Source organism: Vicia villosa, unplaced genomic scaffold (assembly GCF_029867415.1).
Source record: "Vicia villosa cultivar HV-30 ecotype Madison, WI unplaced genomic scaffold, Vvil1.0 ctg.002467F_1_1, whole genome shotgun sequence".
Classification (NCBI taxonomy): domain Eukaryota; kingdom Viridiplantae; phylum Streptophyta; class Magnoliopsida; order Fabales; family Fabaceae; genus Vicia; species Vicia villosa.
In genome coordinates, this window is record NW_026705936.1 from 209,799 (window position 1) to 215,693 (window position 5,895).

The following is a 5,895-nucleotide window of genomic DNA, read 5'->3' on the forward strand; positions in this document are numbered from 1 at the left end:
TCAACCTTGGCTCACAAGATATCTATGATTATCCAAACCACATGCCACAAATTTTAGCTTTTTATTTTGATTTAATATATATTTTTATTTCATTTTTATGATTTAATTAAGTAAAAATCAAATATTAAGTTAAAATATCCACATAGGCCAATTCCAATCAATATTAAAGGGCAAAATATATCTTATTTTCGTGCATGATCAAAGGGGAGGAAATTGATACAATAATTTTCAAAATAGCAAGCTTCCATAAAAGGAAAATATCAATTTTCCAAGATTTGGCAAGAGTGGACTTAAGGAGTTTTGGATCTCTCTTTTAGACCTAATTGGTTCACTATAAGTAGACAAGAGGGGGCATAGGATTAGGGGACGAATTTCTGCAAAGAAAACCTTCATCAAGAACGCAAAAAAAAATCACCAAAAACTTCAATTCGGTTTTGGAGATTTAGGAAGAGTCAAAGGATTCTAAGGCTTGTTCCACGTTCCTTGGAGCATTCTGAAGCTATTAGGACACTCACGCGTCATCAGCAACCCCAGAACTTCTCCATACAAGCCCAGGTATGTCGCACTGAAATTCACGTCGAGTAGGCGAATCCTTACATGTTTATGTGAAATTCTCTGTATGGTATGCTTTGTTATCATGTGTTGAATGTTTCTGGATCGATAAATTGAAGTTTCCGTGGTGTAATATCGTTTTGCCATTAGAGGCCGTTTAAGATCCTAGGGTTTTGAATTAGGGGTTTCCTATAGGGATGAAATTAGGGCAAGATCGTTGTATGGTTGGATTCGTATGACTCAGACGAGTGGATTGGGGGTGTCGCGAAATATTTTCATGCTCCTATGTTCTATTCGCTATTTTTTAGATTTTATTGCTACGAACGAAAACCGCAGCTATTTCGTAGCTATTTCACTCTGAAATCTGCAGGTCTGGGGAAGAAGAAGGCAACGTGGCAACTGGCCACTGGTTCATTTAAATTTCGCGCGCGTATCAGTCCTGGGTTTCGTGTTTTATATATTATAATGTAAAAGCGCTTGTTAAACAGAATTGTGTGTTTGGTCAGGTGGCCAGCTTACACGCTTGTGAGGAGGAGAGCGTGGGTTCGAATCCCTCCTCCAGCGTTATTTTTTTTTTTATTTAAGAAACCTCTCTTGATTCAATGCATGCGCAGCCCTATAGTTCACTATACGACTCCCAGATCTGAACCCTCCATTCACCATTAACTTAGATCCCACGTCCAGGATCTGGTGGTCTATACCATGGTCCTTCCAGCCTGTCACATGGAATCCAAATCCTAATAAACTAATTTTTTTTATTAATTATTTGTTTTAATTAATTTCTTTTAATATATTTATTTATGTATTAATGATTATTTTATAAATAAATTAGTACATGATAATTATATTAAAATGATAATTTGTTGTTCGTGCCGATTAAATCGATTAATCGCTATGGTCAACAATAATTTTAATTAAAATGTTTAATTAATTAAAATGCAATTGAATTATATTCGATTAAATGGTTGCAATTATCTTATTGATTGTGATGATTAATCCGTCCTTGTTCTAAGTTTAATTTGTTATTATTTGTAATCGTATTAATCGATTATGAGGGGTAACAATACAAGATAAATTCATAAAACATAATAAAACATAGTAATTCATTATTAGTGATAATCGAATCAATCGATTTGAATTGGTAATGGTGCAAAACCCCTAATCTTTTGACTATGGTGATCGAATCTATTGATCATTGCGGTTAATTGTGCCAAATCAGGGTTGTACGCCCAGAACATCTAAAACAACTTCAAAACACTTTTCAAACACCTTTCAAACTTCAAGTTCAAAATACAGATTTTTATCTACGATAGGCTATTCAAAGCCTTCAAACCTTCAAATCAAATTTCAAACCTTAAGGGCGTACAACCCGTCCCCCGAACTACGTTGACTCTGATTCTCCATAAGGAGGTACGTAGGCACTTGGCAACAAGGCGAGTCCCCCTCTTCCAAACTCTAATCATGTTCAATATAATTAGCCTTTTAACTCTATTAACTGTCTGTTATCTTTCTTTATGTTTTGCCATAACCCTTATCTTTGCAATGTTAACCTTTAGGAAAGGGTTGAGGGTGCCTAACACCTTCCCTCGACCTGAATATAGTATCTTACCCTGATCTCTATACTGCGTAGGGTTTCCTATTCGCCCTTCAGAATAGGTGGCGACTCTAAAAGCTTAATTTTTAGGGCAGGTTGCTACACATACATCTAATCCTAGCTCATATTTATCCTATTTAACATCTCATTATGCATACCACTACTCCAATTATCACCAACAACTTCAACCAACAAACATCTTAACAATTAATCATTGTTAGAATAAGATTTGTTCTGATCAATATTCTATGTTTTGATGAAAACATTATATATGAATTTTGTATAAGACAATGTGGTACTCTAATCCTTTGCATTTTCCATTTTAGGAAATACATAAAGAGTATGCACAAATCAGCGCTCAGAAGCACTGACTCAGAAGGTTCTGGATGGCTACATCAGAACATGCTCTGGAAAGACATCAGAAGATGGTCAAGCAGAATCAGAACATGAACTATGAAGCATCAGAAGAACATGAAGTCAGAAGCAGAAGCACTGAAGTTCTGAATGGTATCACACTCTAAGCTCTTCAATGTTAGAAGACAAGAAGATGCTCTGCACCAAGCTGTTGACTCTGAAATTCAAACATTGTTATTCACAAATATGAGTCCAGAAGCAAGTACAAGATGACAGGCTATTAAGTCTAATCTCTAACTGACAAAAGGAACATTAGAAGCTACAAAAGGCAAAGTCAGTAAAAGCAGCAAAAGCATGGCTCGAGGTAGTTGACAAAAGTGTGAAACATTAAATGCAAAGCTGTACTATTCACGCAAAGCATTAAATGCAACCCAATGGTCATCTTCTCTCAACGCCTATATATAGAAGTTCTGATCAGAAGCAGCATAGAGAACACTTGTGCATTATACCAAAACGCTGTCAAAATCAAAGCTCACGAACTTCATCTTCAACCTCACAAACTCTTGTAATATTCAGTGAGTGTTAAGCTTAGAACTTAAGAGAAATATCACTGTTGTGATTATAGCTTTATAAGAAGAAATCTTACTCTTATAAACATTACTTTACATTGTTTTGTAAAAGGTTCCTAGAGTGATCAAGTTGTGATCAGTAGACTCTATAAGACTTAGAAGTTTTCTAAGTGGTGATTTCCTAGAGTGATCAAGTTGTGATCTGTATACTCTAGAAGACTTAGAAGTTTTCTAAGTGGATAACCATTGTAATCAGTTGGATTAGTGGATTAAATCCTCAGTTGAGGTAAATCACTCTAAGGGGGTGGACTGGAGTAGTTTCGTTAACAACGAACTAGGATAAAAATAATTGTGTTCATTGTTTTTATCTTACAAGTTTTTAAAGTCACACTTATTCAAATCCCCCCTTTCTAAGTGTTTTTCTATCCTTCAATCATAAATATCATAGAAGAGATTTTAAGAAGTATCTCCAAATATCTCATCCTTCTTTTAAGAAAAGATCAAAAAATTCATCTCAAAAACCCATTCGACCCATAACCCCTCTTTCCACCTACAGGAAACTCCCAGTCCTTTCTTTCAACCACAACACTAAATCATCGAACCTTAATCGAAGAAATTCATAATCCATTAATCACATGAGAAGAAGCTTCACCGGAAATCCATTCTCTAACCCTTCCTCCCTCATGGAAAACCCTAGATCCAGTTTCTTTCACACCTATGCCAATACTCACATAGATTTTCCAAGAAAAAGCTTTGATTATGAGCAGGAAAATGTGAAAGATGAAGTGTTGAAACCTAGAAAGATTCAGTTGCCGTCACCAGCTGCTACGTCAAAATTGTCTAAGAATTTCATGTCTCCGACGAACTCTACTTCGTTCAAGGTCGTTGAGTCTCCTAGAAGGAAAATCCTTACCGAGAGAAACGAGACTGCCCTTTCATCTGAACACAAAATTCATGTTCGGTAAGGTAACTTTTGTTGATCCTTTAGAACAGAAAATGCTTGATGCTTCAATTGATGGAAATGAAATTCCTTTCCCGAGTTTTAAGTTTGATGATATGTGTAGTGATAATTTGTCAAGATGGTGACTTATGGGATCTAGTCTTGGATGGTTACAGACATCCAGTAAATGCTCGTGGAATAAAGATGTCAAGACAAGAAATGAGTGATGACCAAAAGAAACAATTCAAAAATCATCACAAATTAAGGATTATTCTGCTGAATGCTATTTCTTGTGCTGAATAAGAGAAAATAACAAACAGAGAAACTGCCTATGACATCTTTGAATCCTTGAAGATGACTCATGAAGGTAATGCCCAAGTCAAGGAGACAAAAGCTCTTGCTTTAATCCAGAAGTATGAAGCTTTCAAGATGGAGGAAGATGAAAACATTGAAGCAATGTTCTCAAGATTCCAGACTCTGACTGCTGGATTAAGAGTGCTTGACAAGGGATATACAAAAGCTGATTATGTCAAGAAGATCGTCGGAAGCTTGCCCAGAAGATGGGGCCCAATGGTGACTGCATTCAAGATTGCCAAAAACTTGAATGAAGTGTCTCTAGAAGAGCTGATCAGTGCCCTGAGGAGTCATGAAATAGAGCTGGATGCAAATGAACCTCAGAAGAAAGGTAAGTCAATTGCATTAAAATCTAATAATAAAAAATGCACTAACGCTTTTCAGGCTGAAGAAGAAGATTCTGAAGAGTTAGAATCAGAAGAAGAAGAAGATGAACTTTCCATGATCTCCAGAAGAGTAAATCAACTCTGGAAGAGTAAGCAAAGAAAGTTCAAGAACTTCAGAGGCTCCAAAAGGCCTGAAAGAGGAGAATCTTCTGGACACAGAAGATCTGACAAAAAGAAGGTGACGTGCTATGAATGCAAGGAACCTGGACATTATAAGAATGAGTGTCCAAAGCTTCAGAGGGAAAAGCCCAAGAAGAAGTTTGGAAAGAAGAAAGGCTTAATGGCTACTTGGGATGAATCAGACTCTTCTGATCAAGAGTCAGACTCTGAAAACGAGCAGACAAACATAGCGCTGATGGCCACTGTTGATGATGAATCAGAATCTACATCAGACTCAGACTCTGAAGAGATATCCTTGGCAGCCAAGAAGACAAAGGAAAACATGTTATGGTACCTGGACTCTGGGTGCTCGCGACACATGACAGGAAAAAGGTCTATGTTCCAAGATCTGGAGCTTAAATCTGCTGGTGAAGTCAAGTATGGAGGGAACCAATAAGGCAAGATCAATGGTTCTGGAACCATTTGTATTGGTAACTCTCCCTCTATATCTAATGTACTTTTAGTAGATGGATTAGCTCATAACTTATTGTCCATAAGTCAATTAAGTGACAATGGTTATGACATAATCTTCAATCAAAAGTCCTGCAAAGCTATTAGTCAGAAGGATGGCCCTATCCTATTTACAGGCAAGAGATAGAACAACATTTACAAGATTTATCTTCAAGATCTTAAGAATCAGAAGGTTACTTGTCTTATGTCTGTTAGTGAATAGTAGTGGGTCTGGCAAAGAAGATTAGGTCATGCTAGTTTGAGAAAGATTTCTCAGATTACCAAACTTAATCTAGTCAGAGGACTCCCTAATCTGAAATACAAATCAGATGCTCTTTGCGAAGCATGTCAGAAAGGGAAGTTTTCAAAACATGCATTCAAGTCTAAGAATGTTGTCTCTTCCTCTAGGCCGCTAGAACTTATGCACATTGATCTGTTTGGCCCTATCAAAACAACATCTGTTAGAGGGAAGAAATATGGATTAGTCATTGTAGACGACTACATCAGATGGACGTGGGTAAAGTTCTTGAAACACAA